The sequence below is a fragment of the Theropithecus gelada genome, chromosome 7b (assembly GCF_003255815.1).
Source record: "Theropithecus gelada isolate Dixy chromosome 7b, Tgel_1.0, whole genome shotgun sequence".
NCBI classification, from domain to species: Eukaryota; Metazoa; Chordata; class Mammalia; order Primates; family Cercopithecidae; genus Theropithecus; species Theropithecus gelada.
In genome coordinates, this window is record NC_037675.1 from 92,482,106 (window position 1) to 92,508,714 (window position 26,609).

Consider the following 26,609-nt stretch of genomic DNA (forward strand, 5'->3'; position numbering starts at 1 on the left):
AGTGGTTGGACAACAACCTGGTTAAAATGAATGGCCCTGGGGCCCAAGCTGGGTGAGAAGGCAATGAAGCCAGGATAAACTGCTAGCCTGGAAGAATAGGATGGAGTCCAAGGAGTTGGCAGTAGTATGGATGAGTTCTCAACCTTGGCTGAACATCGGGATCACCTGGGATACTTAAAAATAACAACAAAACAAAACAAAAAACTCCACCCCTCCTACCCCTAAAAATGTGACTTAAATTGGTCTGGGGTGGGGCCTGGACTTTGGGATTTTTTTTTAAAGCTCCCCACATCATTAACCTAATGTACAACCAGGTTTGTAATGCAGAACTCTTGCACAACTATTAGAGCAGAGAGTGGTAAATAACAGCAAATTGGAGTTTTGGTAAAAAACAGCAACTTTTCAGAGTTAGTGATGACGCTAGAGAGAATAGGAGGGAAAATTATAAATGAGTAGCTGAAAACACCAAATTAAATGGGTGGGGGGCTTGAGTGATAGTGATATGACCGGACAGCTTGGAGTCAAATGAGGAAAAATTGTTGAACTGGGGTGAGATAACGGACTATGGCCTGGAGGATGCAGCAGCTGGAAGTGAGGAAAATGTCACTGTTCCCTCCTGCTCTGAGAGATGGAGAAGTAGAGAGGGAGGGGTCCATGAAAAGGCTGGGGCAGAGAGGTTGTCCAACAAAAGGTCAGATTTCTGCTATGGCCAGAAGAGTAATCAAGAAAAGACCTTGAAAATATGTTTCTTCCTTTCAGAAACTGACTTTATCGGCTGGGCGCAGTGGCTCATGCCTGTAATCCCAGCACTTTGGGAGGCCAAGGCAGGAGGATCACCTGAGGTCAGGAGTTCGAGACCAGCCTAGCCAACATAGTGAAACCCTGTCTCTACTAAAAATACAAAAATTAACTGGGCATGGTGGCACGTGCCTGTAATCCCAGCTACCAGGGAGGCTGAGGCAGGAGAATCCCTTGAACCCGGGAGGCGGAGGTTGCAGTGAGTGAGATTGCGCCATTGCACTCCAGCATGGGCGACAGAGCAAAACCCCGTCTCTAAAAAAGAAGGAAAGAAAAGAAATTGACTTTATCCAGGCTGGCTTGGTACCTGCTGCCAGAACAGGGTCCATGCTCACCCCCTTTTGTTGTAGGCCTGTGTCTGTGGCACCATTCTGTGTGGTCTCACCTATCCTTAGCTTTACCCCTCTTCACTGAGAAGTGGAGAGGATCACTTGATCCTCTCCCAGGAGTTCTTGAATCCAGCCTGGGCACATAGCATGACCCCATCTCTAAACAAAAGGAAAAAGAAAAGCCACTATCACTTGCCATAAATAGGAATCAGGAAGTAAATATTAAAATAAATACAATGAAAACAAAATGATAGTAAGTTCTAGCTAGATACAGTTGTCTGCTGGTAGCTGAGTCTGTGGTCTATACTTTCCTTGTTAGAAGGAGCTACTTCATGTTGAGCAGATTGAGGAAGAACAAAAAAAAGAGTGATTGGTACAAATTAGAGAAAAGCTAAAGACTATTGGCACCAAACCCAGGCTTTCTTCTTGGTATAATCACAAATGAAAGGGAACCAAAACACCAAAACACTTTTTAATTAGGAGAGATGAGAAGTTTAGGTGGTACATGGACAGTCGTTTATTTATATAAGTAAGCAGAGCGGGAGAGGGACTCACTTGGTATAAGCCACTAGCACTTGATTAATCTCATCATTTAGGCAATGTGAGCAGGAAGTTCCTCACCTTTGCATTCATAGGAAGTAGGAAACACCCAAGGCCCACCACATCATACTTCCCTGTAACTGGCTCTATCAAAACACTCCAAAATATACATAGATAAGAAACAAAAAGTCAAAAAGTCAAAAGTCAAAAACGACATTACCAGTATCTTTTTTTTTTTTTTTTTTTTTTTTTTTTTTTTTTTTTTTTTTTTTTTTGAGACAAGGCTTTACTCTGTTGCACAGACCAGAGTGCAATGACATGATCTCGGCTCACTGCAACTTCTGCCTCTTGGGCTCAAGCAATCCTCCTACCTCGGCCTTCCAAGTAGTTGGGACTACAGGCATGTGCCACCACACCCGGCTAATTTTTATAGAGATGGAGTTTCGCCATGTTGCCCAGGCTGGTCTCTAACTCCTGGGCCCAAGCAATCCACCCACCTTGGCCTCCCAAAGTGCTAGGATTACAGGCCTGAGCCACTGTACCTGGCCCATTATCAATATCTTAATACTATTTTTGACCCTGTCAGTACCTTCGCCATGTGATATAGAGCCAGTAAGTTGAAGAGACTCACTGCAAGATACAGAGACCAACATGGTTAGGGGGTGTGAAGTTCACACTTACTGAAGACACCCACCACTACTGAAGTTGACATGTCACCACTGTTCCGAAGTGAGAAGTTTGGGAATGTACTCGCGCGCGCGCGCGCACACACACACACACACACACACACACACACCATGCATTCACAAACAGAGAGAGACAGTCTTGCGAAGGCAGCAGCAGCAAGTAAGCAGTGTCCTCACCTTACCTTTTGATGCACCAGATACTACCTTCCTAGCTTAGCAACCTTCCTAGCATTGCAGATGAGGAGCACTAGGATGAAAGGGAAGATTCAAGTTTAAGATGTGACTCCATCCACCTCCATTTGAAACTGTGCCAACCAGCACACAACCGTGAGAGACTTCGGAGGGATGCACATCACATATATCCAGTTAAAAGATATAGAGATATTTGGGGCCAGGCGCAGTGGCTCACGGGATTAGAGGCACCTGCCACCACACCTGGTCGACACTTTGGGAGGCCGAGGAGGGTGGATCACTTGAGGTTGGGAGTTCGAGATCAGCCTAACCTACATGGAGAAACCCCATCTCTACTAAAAATACAAAATTAGCCAGGCGTGGTGGTGCATGCCTTGTAATCCCAGCTACTCAGGAGGCTGAGGCAGGAGAATCGCTTGAACCCGGAAGGCAGAGGTTGCAGTGAGCCGAGATTGTGCCATTGCACTCCAGCCTGGGCAACAAGAATGAAACTCCGTCTCAAAAGAAAAATAAAATAAAACAAAATAAAGATATTTGGACTCCCTTCCTCTCTCCTCTCTTGAAATCTTCTGGAAGGAATATAAAAAGAAAGCAAAGCAAAAACACAGAAAAGTTCCCATTTTTAATGAAACAAGGAAACTCTCAGAACCTCAAACCACAAACCATGAGGTATGCCTGCCAAATACTGCAAAGTCTGTACTAAAATTGATGAAATGCTAATAGTCGATGTACGCTGCCTATATCTATGAGCAGGAAATATATTTCCTTAGAGGGACGAAATCATTGATCCTTGGATTGGAGGGGTGTTTCCCAAAGGGGAAAGGAGACCTGTGTTACTAGGGAAGAATGAAATAAGTTTAGGTGGTACATGAAGAGTCATTGAATTATATTAAATAACTTAATGAAAAAGTGATTCCTTTTTTTTTGGTTCCCTTTCATTTGTGATTACATCAAGAAGAAAGCCTTGGTTTGGAGCCAGTAGTCTTTAACTTTTCTCTCATTTGTCCTAATCACTCTTTCTAACAAGGAAAATGCAGACCTCAGACTCAGCTCGCAGCAGACAACTGTATCTCGCTAGAACTCACTGAAGTTTTGTTTTTGTTGCGTTTATTTATTGTTTATTTTCTATTTTTGAGACAGAGTCTTGCTGTGTCACCCAGGCTGGAGTGCAGTGGCGTGGTCTCAGCTCACTGCAACCTTCACCTCCCAGGTTCAAGCAATTCTCCTTCCTCAGTCTCCCAAGTAGCTGGATTACAGGCGCCCACCACCATGCCCAGCTAATTTTTTTTGTATTTTTAGTACAGACGGGGTTTCACCGTGTTGGCCAGGCTGGTCTCGAACTCCTGACCTCAGGTGATCGGCCCACCTCAGCCTCCCAAAGTACTGGGATTACAGGCGTGAGCCACCGTACCCACCCTCATTGCATTTATTTTAATATTTACTTTCTATTTATGGCAAGTGATACTTTCTTTACTTTTCCTTCTTTTTTTTTTTTAAGAGATCGAGTCTTGCTACGTGCCCAGGCCAGATTACAGAACACATGGGCTGAAGTGATCCTTCCACCTTAACCTTCCAAGTTGCTGGAACTACAGGTACATGCCATTGTGCCCAGCTTGGTATTTTTCACTTATGATAATGATATACCTCTTTTTTTTGTTTTTGACAGAGTCTTGCTCTGTCACCCAGGCTGGAGTGCAGTGGTGCGATCTTGGCTCACTGCAACCTCCACCTCCTGGATTCAAGCGATTCTCCTGCCTCAGCCTCCTGAGTAGCTGGGATTAGAGGCACCTGCTACCACACCTGGTCAATTTTTGGATATACCTCCTTTTTAAATAAGAAGGCATTTAGTTGAAAAAACTGGGAATTAATTTAAAGAAAAAAATTGATTTTAGTATAGGTGATCTACAGATAAGGCAAAAATTGTGGAAGAGGTACTCAAATGACTGAAATTTATATTTGAGTTACAAGACCCAGGAAAAACTGGTAGTGTTCCTTTGAAGAACGAGTATGATAGCAGGGAGGGTAGAAATCAGGGAGAAGCTGGGAAGATGGTTATTTATTTCTATTTTTTGTGACCTGGCCTCTAAACCAAAAGAGTCTCTTGGAGATGAGGGGGTGAAGGGGGTAGAGAAATTATTTCTAGATTAGAACCCAGAGAGCCTAGAGTGACAGGGCTTTGCTGGGGGCCTTGGCAACCTCCTGAGAGCCAAAACCTGAGAATCTCAGACATTCTTTGAGATGGAGAGGAAATACTGTCAATAGATTTGAAACACACTAAAGTGAAGCAGCTAATTGCCTCAAAGTCCTTCTTCTTCCTCTACCCATGCTATTTAACAAATAATTCTCCATCACATCAGAGAAATTACAAAGTTACCTCTTTTTAAAATAAAAAAAAATACTCAAAGGTGAGGTTCAGAAGTAAAAATAACGAATTATAGAACAACAAAAGAGGAAAAAAATGAATGGCAGGTCTCAAGAAAAGAAAGGCAGGAAAGCCACTTTGGAATCAACCAAAAGAGAATGAACAAAAATGAAAACAATGGAACAATATGGAAAAGAACAAAGAAATAAACATAATCGTAAATATTTGATAGTTATGAAAAATAAGCAATAGAAATCCAGTAGATGCATAATTGGCATTCCTGAAGACCAAGTCAGAACAAATGGAACAACACAATAATGGAGGAAATGTAACCAAAATGAAGACTTGAGTCAGCAGGTAGAAAGCACACACTGTGTCAAGGTAAAATGGGTACAGAGTGATCAATAAAAAAATACATCAGATTTTTAAAAATCAAGAGCAACACAACGTTAAAGGACAATGAAGCAAGGTTTATAAAATTTAACAGCATGAAGATATGACTCATGAATTTTGTATTTTGCCAAATTGTCCTTTAAGAACTCTAAAGGCTGACCTGTAATCGCAGTACTTTGGGAGGCTGAGGCAGGCAGATCCCGAGGTCAGGAGATTGAGACCATCCTGGTGAACACGGTGAAATCCCGTCTCTACTAAAAATGCAAAAAAAAAAAAAAAAAAAAAAGTAGCCAGGCTTGGCCGGGCATGGTGGCTTACGCCTGTAATCCCAGCACTTTGGGAGGCCGAGGCGGGCAGATCAGAAGGTCAAGATATCGAGACCGTCCTGGCTAACATGGTGAAACCCCGTCTCTACTAAAAATACAAAAATTAGCTGGGCATGCATGATGGCAGGTACCTGTAGTCCCAGCTACTCTGGAGGCTGAGGCAGGAGAATCACTTGAACCTGGGAGGTCGAGGTTGCAGTGAGTTGAAATCGCACCACTGCTTTCCAGCCTGGTAACAGAGCAAGACTCTGTCTCAAAAAAAAAAAAAAATTAGCCAGGCGTGGTAGCACGTGCCTGTAGTCCCAGCTACTCAGGAGGCTGGGGCAGGAGAATGGTGTGAACCCAGGAGGCAGAGGTTGTAGTAAGCTGAGATCGCGCCACTGCACTCCATCCTGGGCAACAGAGCGAGATTCCATCATTAAAAAAAAAAAAAAAAGACGTCTAAAGGCTATTGGCAGTCATTCTTGAGCATGAATGAACTCAGAGTTTCCACATTCTTGAAAAAAAACTTATCTAAGTTGAAATTATTCAACCAAGAGATTAATCAAAACGGAGGAATCAAGGAAAGAATTGAGGATTTAAAAAAATACTGAAGATGAGTTTTGAATTGTTTTAAATACAGAACCAAGAATAAATAGCTGTGGAATTTATGGTCAAAGAACAAAATGTAGGCCTGGGCATGGTGGCTCACACTTGTAATCCCAACCCTTTGGGAGGCTGAGGCGGGTGGATCAAGAGGTCAGGATATCGAGGCCTTCCTGGCTAACATAGTGAAACCCCGTCTCTACTAAAAATACAAAAAATTAGCCAGGCGTGGTGGCGGGTGCCTATAGTCCCAGCTACTCAGGAGGCTAAGGCAGGAGAATGGTGTGAACCCGAGAGGTGGAGCTTGCAGTGAGCCAAGATTGTGCCACTTCACTCCAGCCTGGGCGACAGAGCAAGGCTCTGTCTCAAAAAAAAAAAAAAAAAGAACAAAATGTAAAAATGTAGGCTGGGTGTGGTGGCTCACGCCTGTAATCCCAGCACTTTGGAAGGCTGAGGAGGTTGGATCATGAGGTCAGTCGTTTGAGACCAGCCTGGCCAATAAGGTGAAACCCTGTCTCTACTGAAAATACAAAAATTAGCTGGACGTGGTGACGGGCACCTGTAGTCCCAGTGACTCGGGAGGCTGAGGCAAAAGAATTGCTTGAACCCAGGAGGCGGAGGTTGCAGTCAGCCGAGATCAGGCCACTGCACTCCAGCCTGGTAACAGAGCGAGACTCCGTCTCAAAAAAAAAAAAAAAAAGAAAAAAATGTAAACATTCCAAACTCTTATACTATAAACATAATTATATACATAACAAAAACGGGGAAGTGAGGGGAAAGGGCAGTGGGAAGATTTCTAAGCATGTAAATTTACTCATCTTTAGTGTCTGGAAAATAATCCACTGTAAAAAATGAGCTCCAGCCAGGCGTGGGGGCTCATGCCTACAATCCCAGCACTTTGGGAGGCCCAGGCAGGAGGATCACGTGAGCCCAGGAGTTCAAGATCAGCCTGGGCAACCTGGGGAAACCCCTTATCTACTAAAAATACAAAAAATTAGCCAGGCATAGTGGCATGCACCTGTAGTCCCAGCTACTGGGGAGGCTGAGGCACAAGAATCTCTTGAATGTAGGAGTTGGAGGTTGTAGTGAGCTGAGATCATACCACTGCACTCCAGCGTGAGCGACAGAATGAGATTCTATCTCAAAAAAAAAAAAAAAAAACAGAAAAAGAACTCCATGAACTGCAGCTTTTTCAAACAAACACAATTCTAATTTCGTGATGATTTTTGTGTTCATTTTTCTTAAGGGGGTTATTTTAGGAATTTTTGTGGTTTACAAACAGTTAGCTGAAGTTCAGCAATTCCTTCTATTTTACTTTCTGTTTTCTATAAAATTAAACTTAATTTTACTTAAAAATAATTTGTAGAATAAAATTCCACTGTTATCTATTGATCTTTTTGCTCTGCATGCCCAAGTTCAGATGACATATTCCAAATATTGGTGGCTGTTTCCAGAAAGTGAGATTTGAGACACCAGAAAAAAAAAAATAAAAATAAAAAATAAAAAATAAAAAAACTTCCTCATGGTGCTTTTTAATGCTTTTTAGAAAAGCTCATTATATATTAAAAAACAGTCATTTTTCTTGAGTAGCATGGAATAGAAGGATAAGATGGCCCCCATGCCTTTCGTCACCAGATGTTACACCCATGATTATGTGATTTATGTGCTGAAAAGGATTTTGCAGATGTCATAAAAGTTATGAATTACAGGCCAGGTGAGGTGGTTCGTGCCTGTAATCCTAGCACTTTGAGAGGCTGAGGTGGATAGATTGCCTGAGTTCAGGAGTTCGAGACCAGCCTGGGCAACATGGAGAAACCCCATCTCTACTAAAAGTTCAAAAATTAGCCAGGTGCGGTAGCACTCGCCTGTAGTCCCAGCTACTCCGGAGGATGAGGCACGAGAATCAGTTGAACCTAGGAGGCAAAGGTTGGAGTGAGCTGAGATCGTGCCACTGCGCTCCAGCCTGGGAGACAGAGTGAGATTCCATCTCAAAAAATTAAAAAACAAAAATTAACTCTGTCATCCAGGCTAATGTTTCTGCTTTTAGTAGAGATTTTTGTACTTTTGGTAGAGACAGGGTTTTGCCACGTTGACCAGGTTGGCCTCGAGCTCCTGACCTCAAGTGATCCATCCCCGTCGGGATTACAGGTGTGAGCCACCGCTTCTGGCTGCGTGAGAAAGCTTTAATGCAAAAGAGGTATCTGGTTGCTGGCTTTGAAGATGGAGGGGACCAAGTGGAAAGGCCCTGAGGAGCAGCCCCCAGGAGTTAAGAGCAAGTCCCTTGCCAACAACCAACAAGGAAACAAGGACCTCGGCCCTATAACTTCAAGAACCTTCAAGGCAGGAGGATCACTTGAACCCAGGAGTTCAAGGCTGCAGCGAGCTATGACGGTTTCACTGTACACGATAAATTGAAGATAAATGAAGTTAGTAAGGCTAAGGTGGGAGAATCCTGTGAGGCAAGGAGTTTAAGACCAGCCTGGGCAATATAGCAAACCCCCATCTCTACAAAAAAGTTTAAAAATTGCCTGGCACAGTGGCTCATACCTGTAATCCCAGTGCCTTGGGAGGTTGAGGTGGGCAGATTGCTTGATCCCAAGAGTTTGAGACCATGCTGGGCAACATAATGAGACCTCATCTCTACCAAAATATATATATATATATATCACTTGAACCCAGGAGTTCAAGGCTGCAGCGAGCTATGACGGTCTCACTGGACCCTAGTCTGGGTGACAGAGTGAGAACCTGACTCAAGAAAAAAAAAAAGGATGAAGGTAACAGCATCTTTGTTCTTCAGACAGATTCTCTCTAACATCTACCTCCCAATTTCTGCCCCATATAATTTTATGGATAAAAAAACATTTACCTTCTATTCTTAACCATAATTAAGTATTCTGCAGACTGACCCTAAAACATGAAAATCACTTAAACAGCATTTGTTAGATTGGTGCAAAAGTAATTGTCGTTTTTGCCATTGAAAGTAATGGTAAAAACCATACTACAGTATTCTGTAAATATTTTTCTCTGAAGAGGCAAAATGTTTATAAGAATTACTCTTCTTGGCTGAGTGTGGTGACTCAGGCCTGTAATTCCAGCACTTTGGGAGGCCGAGGCTGGCGGATCACCTGAGTACAGGGGTTTAAGACCAGCTTGACCAACATGGAGAAACCCCCTCTCTACTAAAAATACAAAATTAGCCAGGCGTGGTGGTGCATGCCTGTAATCCCAGCTATTTGGGAGGCTGAGGCAGGAGAATTGCTTGCTTGAACCCAGGAGGCGGAAGTTGCGGTGAGCCAAGATCACGGCATTGCAGTCCAGCCCAGGCAACAAGAGAAAACTCTGTCTCAAAAAAAAAAAAAAAAGAACAAGAAGAAGAATTACTCTTTTTATTGTACAAACTTCTTTCCCCTTGGATCTTCTATTTGCCTTTCTTGCATTTTTTCTTTATCATGATTCATTTTACTCTAGTTTCTTTATCCAGTTAGGTATTTTGTTGAGTTTTTAAGCCTTCCCCTCTGGGGCTCATCATCCTCCTCCTATAGGGTTGTCATGGTAGCATTTACCTTTATGGCTTTCCAGGGCCAATTGTCTTTTGTATTTAGGGTAGAGACAAGGTTTCACCATGTTGGCCAGTCTAGTCTCGAACTCCTGACCTCAAGTGATCTGCCCACCTTGGCCTCCCAAAGTGCTGGGATGATAGACATGAGCCATCGCACCCTACCTAGAGTCATGTTTTTAATTAATTAGAACCCTTGTTTGTCCTTTGTTGGGCATCCTATCTTTCTGAATATATTAATTGGAGCTTTTTAGTTTAGTTTGCTTTAATTTGGGTTCTCTCCCTCAAAATAAATGCATCCTCCAGGGTTGTTGTTTTATTTTCCTGCTCGTTTTAGTCTTTCTAACTGGCTGACTGTGGGAATGGACAACAGGAAATGGAGTAAGGGCTGCCCCTTACTCTTGACCAAATGCATCTTATAATACCTGAAGTCAGTGTTTGCTACCACCAAAGAAGCAATCAGCATTAGCCCAGGTGGTTCATTTCCTTATTTATTCAGCATCTTTACTGGACCCTTTCTGTGTGCCAGTGCTACAGAGGTTATAAAGATGGATAACAGGCCAGGTGCGATGGCTTACGCCTGTAATCCCAACACTTTGGGAGGCCCAGGTGGGCAGATCACCTGAGGTTGGGAGTTTGAGACCAGCCAGGCCAACATGATGAAACCCCATCTCTACTACAAATATAAAAATCAGCTGGGCGTGGTGGTGGGTGCCTGTAATCCCAGCTACTTGGGAGACTGAGGCAAGAGAATTGCTTGAACCTGGGAGGTGGAGGCTGCAGTGAGCTGAGATTGCACCACTGCACTCCAGCCTGGGTGACCGAGTGAGGCACGTCTCAAAAAAAAAAAAAAGATGGAAAACAGTGCCTGCCTTTCAGAAGCTCATAGCTGGGTGAGAGGAGACAGACATATAAACAAGTACAGTCTCTCTCAGTATCTGTGGGGGATTAATTCCAGGATCCCCAAGGATACTAACATCCGTGGATACTCAAGTTCGTAGCATCTGTAGATGCTCGTTTTACACTATGTATAAAATGTAGTATTTGCATGTAACCTGTGCACATCCTCTCATGTACTTTATAATCTCTAATCTCTAGGCTACTTATAATACCTAATGCAGTGTAAATGCTAGGTAAGCAGTTGTTATACTGTATGGGTTTTTTATTTGTATTTTTTATTGTTTTTTTCTTCCTGAATCTTTTCCATCCGAGGTTGGTTGAGTCTGCAGATGTAGAAGCCACAGACAGGAAGGGCCACGGTGTGTGCAATAGTGTCTTGAGTGTTCCAATAGGAACCCGTTTAGGACCCGGTGGAGGTGGAAAAGGGCAAGTGCTCAAAGCTACTGGGAAGGGAGGATCTGGGAAGCTCCACAGGGGTGGTGATACTTGCATCAGGATTGAAAGATGAGTGGGCGTGGGTGAGGGATGGAGTAGGAATCCAGGATTCCAGGCAGAGGGGGCAGTGAGAGCAAAAACAAAAAAGCAAGATGCCATCCCAGGAGTGCTGGGGACTGCAAATTCCCAGAACCCCAGAGCAATGAGGCTGCGTGAGGGAGGGAGTCACGGGCCAGATCATGGTGTCCTGTGTTCCGGGTCACGGTGCCCGCATGACTCCACAGGAGTGGGAAGTACTAACAGCCTGGACACAGGACAGTGCCATGATCAGATTTTTGTTTCAGAAAGTTCCAATAGGCTGGCACAGTTGCTCATGCTTATAATCCCAGGCCTTTGGGAGGCCAAGGTGGAAGGATCGCCTGAGCCCAGGAGTAATATCAACCTGAGCAACATCATGAGAGCCTGTCTCTACAAAAAATGAACAATATTAGCCAGGTGTAGTGGTGTGTGCCTGTGGTCCCAGCTATTCAGGAGGCTGAGGTGAGGATCACTTGAGCCAAGGAGGTAGAGGTCGCAGTGAGCCATGATCATGCCACTGCAGACTGAGTGTCAGAGCAAGACAAGCAAGCAAGGAGGGGGAGGTGTGTGGGGAGAGAGAGAGAGAGAGAGAGAGAGAAGCAGAAAGAGAAGAAGGAAGAAAGGGAGGAAGGAAGGAAGGAAGGAGGGAGGGAGAGAGGCAGAGAAAAAAAAGAAAGGGAGAAGGAAGGGAGGGAGGGAAGGATGGAGGGAGGGAAGGAAGGAAGGAAGGAAGGAAGGAAGGAAGGAAGGAAGGAAGGAAGGAAGGAAAAAGGAAAAACAAAAAGAGGCTGGGCACGGTGGCTCACACCTGTAATCCTAGCACTTTGTGAGGTCGAGGTGGGAGGATCACAAGGTCAATAGATCAAGACCATCTTGGCCAACATGGTGAAACCCCGTCTCTACTAAAAATACAAAAATTAGCTGGGTGTGGTGGCACATGCCTGTAGTCCCAGCTACTTGGAAGGCTTAGGCAGGAGAATCACTTGAACCCGGGAGGCGAAGGTTGCAGTGAGCCGAGATCTCGCCACTGCACTCCAACCTGGGTGACAGGGCCTCAAAAAAGAAAGAAAGAGAAAGAGAGAGAAAGACAAAGAAAGAAAGAAAGAAGGGAAGGGAAGGGGAAGGGGGAAAATGAGAAAGAAAGGAAAAGAAAGAAAGAGAGGAAGGGAAGGAGAAAGGAAAGAAGAAAGGAGAGAGAGAAAGAAGAAAGAAAAAGAGGAAGGAAGGAAGGGAGGGAGGGAGGAAGGGAGGAAGGGAAGTTCCAATCATATTAACTAACTAAAATAACTTTCTTTTCATAGCAAACTATCCCCACAAACAGACTCTGCTTGTAGTGTCTTACTGGTGCGATAAACATCAACAGGCCTTAAAATACTAAGCTATTTTGTTTTTGTTTTTTATTTTTTGTTTTTTATTTTTTTGAGACAGCTGCTCAAGCCCAGGCTGGAGTGCAGGGGCTCAATCTCAGCCCACTGCAACCTCCGCTTCCCGGGTTCAAGTGATTCTCCTGCCTCAGCCTCCCGAGTAGCTGGAATTACAGACGCCCACCACCACGCCCGGCTAATTTTTGTATTTTTAGTGGAGACGGGGTTTCACCATGTTGGCTAGGCTGATCTTGAACTGTTTCCATTACTTTTAAAAGGCAGTATGAATCAGTGTTAATAAAAACTACTTTGAATGGTATGCTAATGAGTAATTAGATTGAGTTTCCCTCAAAAACTGGATTTAATAACCTTGGCCTACATTTACTTTCAAGGAACTTGGTTGTCTGCCTTTATCCTGAAGATGAAAACTTGTGGTTTTAGAAGCTACTGTTTGATGGGGAGGTTGCAGTGCGGAAGAATTTCCCCCTGCAGCGGGTCTCCTTTGAGTTCTTTGCTCCCTCTATCCCCCCATGCCTTCATTCACTGTCTTTCTGTGAACCAGCATGTGCCTCATTTTGAAAACACTAGTGTGACCTCAACAACTAAGATTAAAGTAACAGTTGTTAGAAAAGAGCATAGTCTTGTACCCTAGAGGATGTGGTAGCCCCAAGTAAGCAAGAACTGTGCCACATTGAAGTTTTGGGGTTTTGGTTTTTGGTCTTCAAAGAAATTCATTTTCTCTGAAGAATGCTGGAGAGTCAGGAAACTAAGAAATGGAGCAAAGTAATCTTTAACTGTCCAGGGACAACCTCTGATAATACATTGGAATATTTTCTTCCAATGTTTCTATTTTGTGTCTATTTATTTTTAATATTTATTTATTTAGAGACAGAGTCTCACTCGGTCACCCAGGCTTGAGTGCAGTGGCACGATCTCGGCTCACTGCAACTTCCGCCTCCCGGATTCAAGTAATTCTCCTGCCTCAGCCTCCCAAGTAGCTGCAACTACAGGCACCTGCCACCATGGCCGGCTAATTTTTGTATTTTTAGTAGAGATGGTGTTTCACCACATTGGCCAGGTTGGTCTCAAACTCGTGACCTCAAGTGATCTGCCTGCCTTGGCCTCCCAAAGTGCAGGGATTACCGGTGTGAGCCACCATGCCCAGCCTTATTTTGTGTTTTTTAAAACTTTTTAACACTTGGGAATCATTCCAAGCACAATATTGTACCCTGCCCTTTTTGGCTTAACATGATAATTATCAACATTTCCCTACATCAGTAAAATATCTTCATAAACATGATTTCTTTCTTTTCTTTTTTCTTTTTTTTTTTTAAGGCAGAGTCTCGCTCTGTCACCAGTCCGAAGTGCAGTGGTGCAATCTCGCTCACTGCAACCTCCACCTCCCAGGTTCAAGCAGTTCTCCTGCCTCAGCCTCCCAAGTAGCTGGGACTACAGGCACCCAGCACCACGCCTGGCTAGTTTTTGTATTTTTAGTAGTGACAGTGTTTTGCCATATTGGTGAGGTTGGTCACGAACGTAAACATGATTTCTAATGACTGCCTGATAGTCCATAACTTGGATTACACTAATTTCCTAACAAATCACCTACTAACAGACTTTTAAGTTCTTTAGAATATTTTATGGTTATAAACAACACTGTGATGAAGAGCTTTATGCAAAAAGAAAAATGGCTCATGTGTCAAACTATTGTATTAGAATAGATTCAGAAAGAAAAGGTTTGAATGCTTTTACGGCTGTTAAAAAATTACGGTAAATATATATAACATGATATATATCATTTTAGCCATATGCAAATGTACTATTCAGTAGCATCAAATACATTCACAATGTTGTATCACTATCACCCTATCTACACCCAAAACATTCCATCTGGACCCATTAAACAATAACAGCCCCATTTTTCCCTTCCCCCAGGTAACCTGTATTCCACTTTCTGTCCTTATGAATTTGCCTATTATAGGGACTTCATAGAAGTGAAATCATATAATATTCTGCTTTCTGTGTCTGACTTATTTCACTTAGCATCATGTTTTCTAGGTTCATCCATGTTGTAGCATATATCAAATTTTCATTCCTTTTTATGGCTGAATAATATTTGATTTTGTGTATATACCATACATTCTGCTCGTCTATTCATCTGTGGATGGACATTGTGATTGTTTCTACCTTTTGACTGTTGTGAATACTGTTGTGATGAACGCTGGTGTACAAGTATCTGTTTGAGTCTCTGCTTTCAATTCTTGTGGATATACACCTAGAAGTAGGATTGCCGAATCATACAGTAAGTCTATGTTTAACTTTTTGCAGAAACTCACACCATTTCTTTTTTCTTTTTTTTTGAGATGGAGTCTCGCTCTGTTGCCAGACTGGAGTGCAATGGCGTGATCTCAGCTCACTGCAACCTCCACCTCCCAGGTTCAAGCGATTCTCCTTCCTCAGCCTCTTGAGTAGCTGGGATTACAGGCGCCCACCACCATGCCTGGCTAATTTTTGTATTTTTAGAAGAGACGGGGTTTCACCATGTTGGTCAGGCTGGTCTCGAACTCCTAATCTCACGGTCCACTCTCCTTGGCCTCCCAAAGTGCTGGGATTATAGGCGTGAGCCACCACTCCCAGCCAGAGAACATATAATTTTTAATGCTTTCCCATTTTAACCAACCATCCCAAACTCGTGGTATAAGAGAGCTTCAACTACCCATGTGAAACCAGGGCAAAAGTGGAGTCCTAGTAAGAGTGCTTTAGACTTTAGGAAAATCTTCAACAAATATGAGTGACTTTTGTGTGCATTGTGCAACATCCAGTCCTTTGAGAAAAAACAAAGAAGTCTAGAAAAAGAATTCCATTTCATTCATTTATTCAAAAGCATGTATTGGCTGGGCACGGTGGCTCACACCTGTAATCTCAGCACTTTGGGAGGCCGAGGTGAGTGGTCACCTGAGGTCAGGAGTTCGAGACCACCTGGCCAACATGACGAAACCCCATCTCTACTAAAAATACAAAAATTTGCCTGGCGTGGTGGTGGGCACCTGTAATCCCAGCTACTTGGGAGGCTGAGGCAGAGAATTGCTTGAACCCATGAGGTGGAAGTTGCGGTGAGCCAAGATCGCGCCACTCCACTCCAGCCTGGGGAAAAGAGCAAGACTCCGTCTCAAAAAAAAAAAAAAAAGACCCAAAACCAAAAGCATGTATTAAGAGAATAATAATGGGTAAGCCCTGTTCTGTGTGCTACATAAACAAGTACAAGTGCCATGTTAACTAAGCTGAGAGAAATGTTGAAGAAAAAACAGGAGGCACATCCCACAGCAATACGGTACTAAATCTCAAATGACTTCATCATAAGTAATAGGGATTCATACATGGGAACAAACCTTGACGGCCATAGGCCAGGGCCAGCATGACCTTTCCAAAGGGTGATATTTTAGCAGGTATATTAGTTTCCTACTGCTGTTGCAAATAAATTACTACAAGTGGCTTAAGACAATACACATTTATTGTCTTACAGTTCTGGAAGTCAGAAGTCCAAAATGGGTCTTATGGGCTAAGATCCGGGCATCGGCAGGGCTGTGTTCCTTTTTGGAGGCTCTAGGCATGACTGTTTCCTTGCCCTTTTCAGATTCCAAAGGCTGTCTGCACTCCTTGCCTTGTGGCTCCTTCCTCTGTCTTCAAAGGCCATCTCCCCAGCCTCTGTTTCTTTATTTTTATTTTATTTTATTTATTTATTTATTATTTTTTTGAGACAGAGTCTCACTCCATCACCCAGGCTGGAGTGCAGTGGCACCGTCTCAGCCCATGCAACCTCCACCTCCCATGTTCAAGCAATTCTCCTGCCTTGGCCTCCGGAGTAGCTGGGATCACAGGTGCGCGCCACCACGCCTGGCCTCTCCAGCCTCTGTTTCTGTCGTCACATCTCCTCTCTCCTCTTTGACCCTCCTGTCATCCCCCTCATAAGGACCTTCGTGATTACATTGGGCCCACCCAGAAAATCCAAGATAATAAAGCCACCTCAAGGTCGTCAACTTCATCATGTAAAGTAACATATTCACAGGCTCTGGGGATTAGGATGTGGACATCTTTTGGAGTTGGAGGCAGGGGCATATTATTCAGCCTACTGTAGCTGGGTAACATTTGGAAAAGCAGAGAAGAAGGAAATTGTGATAGAGCATGTAGAAGGTATTTGTCAGTTTGACTGCATGCAACACCCTTTCTTATATGGGAGGAATTCCAAGATAAAAAGTGAGACACACCCCCCTCTTCCCATGAAAGAGGTACCTGACCCAAGCGTAGCCAGTCTGATGTTCTGACCACCATGTTAACCAAATGTCTTCGCTTTTACTTCGTTGCTCTTGGGCTTGTGTTTGGAGGCCTTATCAGAAACAGCCACGTGAAGCTTATTATTGTGATTACTTCGGGAACATTGTTGAGAACAAAGTCCACCTCGATACCAGGAATAGCAGCAATTCTTACGAGCACATGGCTTGCTGTCAACTTACAGAAGTGGTGATTCCTATAATTGGACATTTCCCCATCCTTATCATGTTCTGTAAGGTTGAAGCCAGCTGTTAGAAGTTTGACGATGACCATTAATTGCAAGCCTCTTCCTGTCAGTGTTGGAAGCTGATTAAAGGCAGGCCGAAGGATCCTCATGAAGTTCCTGGTGGTATCAGTTTCATTATCACAGGCCTTTGGTGAATGTGTTAGACATGTAGGTTGCACATCTTGTTTTGTTTTGATTTGTTTTTTGAGACAAGGCCTTGCTCTGTCACCCAAGTTGGAGTGCAGTGGTATGATCACAACTCACTGCAGCCTCGACCTCCTGGGCTCAAGCAGTCCTCCTGCCTCAGCCTCCCGAGTAGCTGGGATTACACACATGCACCACTATGTTTGGTTGATTTGTAAAATTTTTTTGGTAGCGATGGGAGTCTCACTATGTTGCCCAGGCGAGTCTCAAACTCTTGAGCTGAAGTGATCCTCCTGCCTTGGCCTCCAAAAAGGCTGAGATTACAGGCATGAGCCATCATGCCCATCAGAGTTTGCATCTCAGAAAGATCTACAGGCATGCATGCCCTGCCCCAACTTTCAACCCTATGTCTACATGTTGGGAACAGTGCAGGGAAAAGAGCCACATTTGTGCCTACCCTTAGCACACTTATATTTCCACCACATCGGAGGTAGTGGTCTGCCTCCCACTTAAAGAACAAAGAGAGAAGGCTGGTCACAGTGGCTCACGTCTATAATCTCAGCACTTTGGGAAGCCAAGGCGGGTGGATCACCTGAGGTCGAAGTTTGAGACCAGCCTGGCCAACATGGTGAAACACCGTTTCTACTAAAAATGCAAAAATTAGCACGGTGGTGCGTGCCTGTAATCCCAGCTACTTGGGAGGCTGAGGTGAGAGAATTGCTGGAACCTGGGAGGCCGGGTTTGCAGTGAGCCGAGATCATACCACTCCACTCCAGGCTGGGCGACAGAGAGAGATTCCATCTCAAAAAAAAAAAAAAAAAAAAAAGAACAAAGAGAAAACGATCCATAAAAGAGTGTTTTTTAATAATGTGTCAGAAATACGTGTTTCCACCTTGAGGCCTCCAGATCTTCCATGGCTCATTGTTAAAGCATCATTCAGGGTTTAGCTCAGCTGTCACTTCTTGAAGTCACTTCCATGGCCCCCAGTCTAATGTAGCTTCCCTCTATCCACCCCACCGCTATTACTCTCCATCTCATCTCCATTCTCTGCTTTAATGGCTTCATAGCATAAAACACTATCCGAAATGATCTTTTTCATCTATGTATTTTCTTCTTTGCTGCTGGTGGTCTTCCTCCTTCAGGAAGTAGGGAGTTTCCCTGTCCTGTTCGTGCTGTGTCCTCAGTGCTTAGCATAGTCTCTGGCACACAGTAGGGCTGGCAATACATGTTGTTGAATGAATGAGGGGTGCTGCCTGGGCCAAGACTTGAGCTCCTGGCCAAGACCTGAGCCCCCCATCTATTCCATTCCAAGCATTAGCAGTTCTCTCCACCATCATCTGTCTTTCTCTCTCTCTTTTTTTTTTTTTCTTTTTTTGAGATAGAGTCTTGCTCTGTCACCCAGGCTGGAGTGCAGTGGCCTGATCTCAGCTCACTACAACCCCTGCCTCCTGGGTTCAAGAGATTCTCGTGCCTCAGCCTCCTAAGTAGCTGGAATTACAGGCGCCCACCACCATGCCTGGCTAATTTTTTATATTTTTGGTAGAAATGGGGTTTCACCGTGTTGGTCAGGCTGGTCTTGAACTCCTGACCTCAAGTGACCCACCCGCCTTGGCCTCCCGAAGTGCTGGGATTACAGGGATGAGCCACCATGCCCAGCCCATCTGTCTCTTATGCATCTCTTCTTCTCCATCCCTCCCACCTCCTAGCACTAATGTTCAAGCTCTAAGGCAATTACGATGGTGGTAACTGCTCAGTCCGCACCAATCTCTAGCCCACCCTGTTACCAAATGTTCCTCCTGAATCTCACCAGGGTGCTTTCCTCTCTGTAATTCTTAGCTTTGGTCTGCTCCACTCCAACCAGTGGACTGATTTCCATTATGGAGGAGGAGAGAGGCACCCCTGGGGAGATACATTGTACTTGAAGTGGGTGTACGGATGTGCAGATTGGAAGCAAAGCAATGCCTTCTCCTGCCTGCACTTTTGTTTTATACGCACAATGTTTATTTTTGTGTGTCAAAATTGTTAAAGTAGAGCCTGAGAATTTGTGTTTATCAAGGGAGGGTGGTGGTGGTGTGATTTTTCAAAGTTAAGAGAGACTGGGCATGGTGGCTTATGCCTGTAATCCCAGCACTTTGGAAGGGCAAAACAGGAGTATAGCCTGAGTCCAGGAGTTCAAGACCAGCCTGAGCAACAGGGCAAGACCCCATCTCTACAAAAATGTTTAAAATTAGCCTAGCATTGTGGTGTGCACCTGTGGTTCCTGCTACTCCGGAGGCTGAAGTGGGAGGATTGCTTGAACCCAGGAGGTTGAGGCTTCAATGAGCCATGTTCGTACCACCGCACTCTAGCCTGGGTGACAGAGCAAAACCCTGTCTCAAAAAAAAAAAGTAGTTAAAAGAGCTGTTGATTGCTCTCTCCACTAAAGTAAACCTCACCCCTTAGTGCCTTTGCCCATGTGGGTCCTCCCTCGTGACCTCCGCCTGGGAAATTCCTGCTCTCTTCAAGGGCCAACTCAAAGGCCCCTCCTGGGCTGTGCCACTTTCTCCATACCCCCCACATCTTTTTCCCCTCCCCTAGGTCCCTTAGCACTGTGTCCATAGCTCTCATGAGTCAGTACAGTTGTCCCTCAGTATCTCTGGAAGATTGGTGCCAGGACCCCTTGCAGATACCAAAATCCATGAATGCTCAAGTCCCTTTGGTGTTTGTTTGTTTGTTTTGAGTGTGCGTGTGACGGAGTCTCACTCTATTCCCCAGGCTGGAGTGCAGTGGCCAGATGTCAGCTCTCTGCAACCTCCACCTCCTGGGTTCAAGCGATTCTCCTACCTCAGCCTCCCAGGTAGCTGGGATCACAGTCATGCACCACCACGCCTGGCTAATTTTGTATTTTTAGTAGAGATAGGGCTTCACCATGTTGCCCAGGCTGGTGTCGAACTCCTGACCTCAGGTGATCCACCTTACTTGGCCTCCCAAAGTGCTGGGATTACAGGCATGAGCCACTGCGCCCAGCCCTGCTCAAGTCCCTCATAGCAGGGGTTCCCAACTCCTAGGCCATGTACTGGTACTGGTACCAGTTTGTGGCCTGTTAGGAACTGAGCCGCACAATGGGAGGTGAGCAGCAAGCAATCTGTGTTTACGGCCACTCCCCATCGCTGGAGGTCCGCCTCCTGTCAGCCCCAGTGGTGGCATTAGATTCTCAGGGGAGCATGAACCCTATTGTGAACTGTGCACATGAGGGATCTAGGTTTTGTGCTCCTTATGAGAATCTAATGCCTGATGATCTGTCAATTTCTCGCATCACCGCCAGATGTAACTGTCTAGTTGCAGGAAAACAAGCTCAGGGCTCCCACTGATTCTACATTATGGTGAGTGTCATGATTTCATTATATATTTCAATGTGATAATAATAGAAATGAAGTGCACAATAAATGTAATGCACTTCAATTGTCCCCAAACCATCCCCAACCCCCTGCCTGGTCCGTGGAAAAATTGTCTTCCATGAAACTAGTCCCTGGTGCCAAAAAATTGGGGACTGCTGCCTTACAAAATATGGTGTGGTATTTGTATGTGGCCTGTGCACATCCCCCGCCCCCATACTGTAAGTCATTTCTAGATTACTTATAGTATCGAATACAATGTAAATGCTATATAGACCATTGTAACACTGTATCGTTTAGGGAATAATGACAAGAAAAAAAGCCTGTACATGTTCAGTACAGACACAACCTTTCATGTTTTTCTGAATAATTTTGCTCCATAGTTGGTTGAATCCACAGAGGTGGAACCCACAGATACAGAGGGTTGACTGTATTTTATACCTATTCAGATCCCCTATCAGATCAGGTGAGCTTCGAGGGCTGGACACTCAATAAACACTTTTTTATGTTTTATTTTTTAATTTAATTAATTAATTAATTTTGAGACAGGATTTCACTCTGTCACCCAGGCTAGAGTGCAGTGGCTCGATCTCAGCTCACTGCAACCTCCACCTCCCAGGCTCAAGCCATTCTCCTGCCTCAACCTCCCAAGTAGCTGAAACCACAGGTGCGCACCACCACACCTGGCTAATTTTTTGTATTTTTGGTAGAGATGGGGTTTCACCATGTTGCCCAGGCTATAGACTTCCCTAAATTCCCCCAGGACAAGGACAAGACTGACCCCAGGGTCCAAATCAGGGCTGCACCTGCAGGTGGCTACAGTTCATGGGACCCACCTTTGAAAGTCAGAGGTGAACAGAGTCTAGAAGTTTGCCACAAGATTGATGTCAGCTAGTCTTGTTCCCTGGTCTCCACAGACTAAAAAAGTCGAGCCCCCCAAAAGTTCAAAGGACTCAACAATGTCTTAATCTTCTCTGTGCCTAGAATCGAATCAGGCACTGCTTACAAAATCATCTTTGTCCATTCAAAAAATATTTATTGATCACCTATTGCGTGCCAGGAATTGTATTGCCCTACAGAAGCCCCCTGTCTGATGGGTATATAAAATAAAGTAGAGGTTCCTCTTCAAAGACTTTCCTTCCCACCTAATTAGGAATAAATAGTAACTTCTCTTAGAAGCAAAATGTATTCAAAGATCTGTGCTAACATTCTTAAGTATCTGCTATCCGTAATAAAGAAATCAATGTACTTTATGTTCTTAGCTCCCACAATTTAGCTGAAATATTTGCCCTAGCATGCTTATACTGCTCCAAGCAAGCATTAGGTCATAGCCTGTTCCTCTTCCTTATTTGAAGGTGTTTTTACCTTTCTCAGCATTCCACAAGTTACTTCCTCCTTCGTTTGTTCTCCTCTGCCTTTGCCTCTTTTAAAAAGTTCTACGTTGCCAGCCATTCGGGACAAACGCAGAATGTGAGGTCCCATTCCAGCCAATGGAAACTGGACACAGCAGTAGGGTGGGTGTGTCAGGTCATAAATGACCCTGTCTCCTTTGTTCAGTGTACTCTCGTGACAAAACTGCTGGCGAGTGTACCCTTTCTGCAGAAAGTAAAAATGGCCTTGCTAAGGAAATTAAATTTATGTTCAAGTGCTGTTTCTTTACAGCACCAGGGAACAAGAAATGCTTTTCTAACCTGGGGAAGACAGACCTATAGCCAGCTACAATGAGACAGCCCAGGGATGGAGCCTCTAACCCAGCTGGGGGTCAGAGGAGGCATCTTGGGGAGGTGAAAGCTGAGGGGAGTCTGCAAGGAGGAGGAGGAGCTGGGCAGGCAAAGGGTCAGAGGAAGGTGTTCCAGGCAGAGAAGGTGAGCTGGGAGCCAGGGAGAAGCGGACCCCATTGGAAATTGCAAGTAAATATAAAGAAGTCAGTATATGTGCAAAGTGCTTTGTCCAGTTTTGGAACTCCAAGGAATTAGAAAACAGTGACCCTGACCTCAAGGAATTTACAGTAAAAGATATGTGAAAAGGGAAATAGATAATGATGTAGAGCATCATGTTTTGCTTCACCTGTAAATCCTGCAGGTTACATAATACAGTTTGAATGTGATTCGGAGCTTCCACCCCACTATTATAAGAATACTTTTCTTTCCTTCTTGGAGCATGTCAGTCTTCCATGTTAAGTTCCACAACCACAGGGTTCTACTCAGTCACTAGGACAGTCCTAGAGCTTCTGCCTATTAGAGAGAAAAAAATCAGAGAAGCAGATGAGTCCCCCTCAGGGTCTTGTTCTCTGCTGTTGTTATTGCTGTTGCTGTCAGTAGTGCCTCTGGTGAGACCTCAGAGCCTGGGGCAGAGCTTGTCCAAGGAAGAAAGTGCTTCCAGGACAGAGATGGGGGTTGTGGTCAGGGAGAGAGGGGAGAAGAGGACCCTTTTCCATAGGGTCCCCCTAAGCAGGGGTTGCTGCAGGCCATGGTGACCTCAGCTCCCAGTGCCTTGGCCTACTGGCCCTGAGCCATTTCAGATCCTGTGAACACAGGCGTGCACACACCCAGAGTCATCCCCAGGGACAGAGGGCTGCCAACCTGAAGCCACATGTATTCTGGGAAGCAGCATTTATCTTTCCTCGGGGACCTCACCCTCCCAAGCAAGGAAGCTCCTCTGTCTTCTGTTCCATGGCCAGCTCTGTCCCCAGGATGAATGGCATCTCTCTGGAGACTAATGGGGAATATTACTTCGCTCTGGTACACATTTGACAAGCAAGTGGTTAGATCAATGCCACAGGGCCCGCTCAATAAATACTTGATGCTGATTGTACCAGACACTGAAGGAATTGTCCATTCCCCACCGGTTGCCCCTCCTAAAAACTGCCTCTTCCTCCATTCTCATCATGGTTCCCTAGACAGCTGCAAGGTTCTGGAACCATCTTGCCCTCCTGCCCACCATGGGACAGTAAGTTTCTTCCTGAGTGTTTTTGGGGACTTGCAACTGAGAAAGTCAGGGTTCTTCTGATGATGGAAACTGCCAAATGTCCACCTCAGGAGCTGGTGGCAGCTGTCAGGAAGAAAAGGGTAACTGTGCAGACAGAAAAGGCAACAAGAGCCACAGGGGAGAAAGAAGCAGGAGAGATGGTGGGGGACCCCTCAGGGGAGTCTCTGGTTCTCATGATGTCTGACTTTCCTGTAGTTCTGGCAATAAAACCCTCTCTTTGCTTAAGCGACTTTGCGTGCTTTATGTAAATCTGTCACCTTATAAACTAGGGGGACCAAGCAATTTATTGTCAAAATTAAGACATTTTAAGAATGAAAGGGGTGGCCAGGCACAGTAGCTCACACCTGTAATCCCAGCACTTTGGGAGGCCGAGGCGAGTGGATCACCTGAGGTCAGGAGTTCGAGATCAGCCTGGCCAAGATGTGAAATCCCGTCTCTACTAAAAATACAAAAGTTAGCCAGGCATGGTGGCGCATGCCTGTAATCCCAGCTACTTGGGAGGCTGAGGCAGGAGAATCACTTGAACCCTGGAGGCAGAGGTTGCAGCCAGCCGAGATTGTGCCACTGCACTGCAGCCTGGGTGACAGAGCAAGACTCTGTCTCAAAAAAAAAAAAAAACAATGAAAAGGGTCATCCACTATATACCCACAAAAATTAAAAATAAAATTTAAAAAAATAAAAGAATGAAAGGGGACATTACTAATAATTACTCTGGGATAGCAGATGTAACCTGGAATGGTCTCAGACAAGCCAAAACCTCTATGCACCCTACTTACAACTCACTGATCCAATCATGGGACAGTCAGTCTGTCCAACTCTACTGAGGTGCACAAGCGGGGCCCTGAAGAAGGAGGAAACATCTGACTATGCAGGTATCTGGCTGGTGGCTGCAGAAACACGTGCCCTAATACCCATTCCTCTCTCCTCGCCGGCTAAGCACACTTTCATTGCACCTCCATAGGGAGGAAAACACCTTGTTCCAGACTGCTTCCAAAATTAGGTCAGATTCATATGGGGGAAAGCCCACAGACGAGCCCCAGACTGGCTCCCATCCCAGTCATGGATCTCGGTGAGGACCACTTACTCTCCCTGGACCTCAGCCAGAAAAAGGAGTGGTGAGGGTATCTGTTGAATGACAGTGATATTGCCTCCATATGCTCTGTTCTTTTGTTATAGATGCCACTGCATCCCAAGCTACATCCTCTGTGAGTTGTTTTTTTTGTTTTTTGTTTTGAGATGGAGTCTCGCTGTGTCTCCCAGACTGGAGTGCAGTGGCGCGATCTCGGCTCACTGCAAGCTCCACCTCCTGGGTTCACGCTATTCTCCTGCCTCAGCCTCCCGAGTAGCTGGGACTACAGGCGCCCACCACCATGCCCGGCTAATTTTTTGTATTTTTAGTAGAGACAGAGTTTCACCGTGTTAGCCAGGATGGTCTCGATCTCCTGACCTCGTGATCCACCCGCCTCGGCCTCCCAAAGTGCTGGGATTACAGGCATGAGCCACCGCGCCCGGCCCCTCTATGAGCTTTTAAAACCTTCTCCCAGCCTCCTGCATGACTTTGGCCATAAGCATCATTCCTCATCTGGGCTGAAACCAACAGGGAGTCCCTGAGGGTCGGGCAGCGTTTGGTCATGAAGGGAGGGACGCTCTGCCTCCTGCCATGGCTCTGGGGAAGCTCTGTCCTAGTTAGCAAACTAAGAGCCACTGGCAGGAGCTTGTTGATCTCAGGAAAGTCCACCGGTAGCCATGGGGTGCATGATCCAGCTCCCCTCTGACCGTATTTGGTCACAGGTAGGTTCTCTAGGACTGATGGGAAGAAGGAGACACTGAGGAAGATGCCTAAGACATCTGGTGGAGCCTTGGCTGTTCCCTCTCCACTGTCCCTATCAGACTCCCAGCAAATGTGCACAGGGAGGGTGGGGATGGCTCTGTCTTCCAGGGTGACTTGGGGTGAGCATTCTACAGCTCAGCAGCTGCATCCTGCAGGGCGAGTCCACCCGTTTCCCTGGCTTCTCCAAACACCTCAGCCTCTTGGTCTTCTACCCTTTGCCCTCTGCAAGAGAGGGAGGAACGTGTGGTCAGTGTGGACTTTACCCGTGAAGGGCTATTGCTTTAAGGAGTGTTGAGGGTAGGAAGATATCTATTAAGCTAGCTTGGCAAATTCCCCGACCAGTGTTACAACTCTTTTAGAATTTGTCTAGCAGGTTTCTGGTCTTTACTGAAAAGCCCCAAATAAAAATACAATGTAAGACAAGACAAGACAATACATTCCTTTCCATAAATTCCTCTTCCGGAAAGCCCCCCTTTACCTCCCCCCCCAAAAAAAAAATTCTGGCCGGGCACAGTGGCTCACGCCTGTAATCAATCCCAGCACTTTGAGAGACCAAGGCAGGTGGGTCATTTGAACTCCAGAGTTCAAGACGAGCTTGGGCAACATGGCAAAACCCCGTCTCTACTAAAAACTACAAAAATTAGCCAGGCGTGGTGGCAGGTGCCTGTAATCCCAGCTACTCGGGAGGCTGAGGCCAGAGAATCGCTTGAACCCAGGCAGCAGAGGTTGCAGTGAGCCTGGATCGCACCACTGCACTCCAGCCTGGGCAACAAAAATAAATAAATAAAATAAAAATAAAAACTTCTGTCCATTTGTCTATTCTCAGAGGGCATATGCCTTTTTCTGAACCTGGAAATAATGCAAAAAGTTCTGACAACTGGACAAAGGTCCATAGTCTGTCTGGACAATTCACATGTGCATGTCTGGGGCAGAAGACAGTTGATATAGAGGGCAGACACCCAGGTGCTGTCGTAAGAGATCGATCTGAGTACAGAGACCCCTGTTCCATCCCTTATGGAGTCCCTTTAATGACTGTATCTGGGAATGAACATGCCCAAGTCCCCTGAACACAGACTCTCCTGCCTCAGCCAGGCTGAGCGTTTTGGGACAAGGCCTTCCTTCAACCCTCCTCTGCTCTAAAACCTCAGTGGCTTTTGACTGCCCCTCAATCAT

The 26,609-nt window shown here is 45.2% G+C and overlaps 1 protein-coding gene and 1 non-coding gene across 4 annotated transcripts in view; both read left to right on the forward strand.

The window, feature by feature from the left end:
- The window catches only part of DGLUCY (D-glutamate cyclase), a 166,463-nt gene that overhangs the window by 5,012 nt on the left and 134,842 nt on the right, over positions 1 to 26,609 (forward strand). The gene's annotated exons all lie outside the window — the stretch shown is intronic.
- On the forward strand, positions 25,776 to 25,836 carry LOC112629530. Its single transcript, XR_003120634.1, has one exon. It is a non-coding gene; the product is annotated as a U7 small nuclear RNA (small nuclear RNA).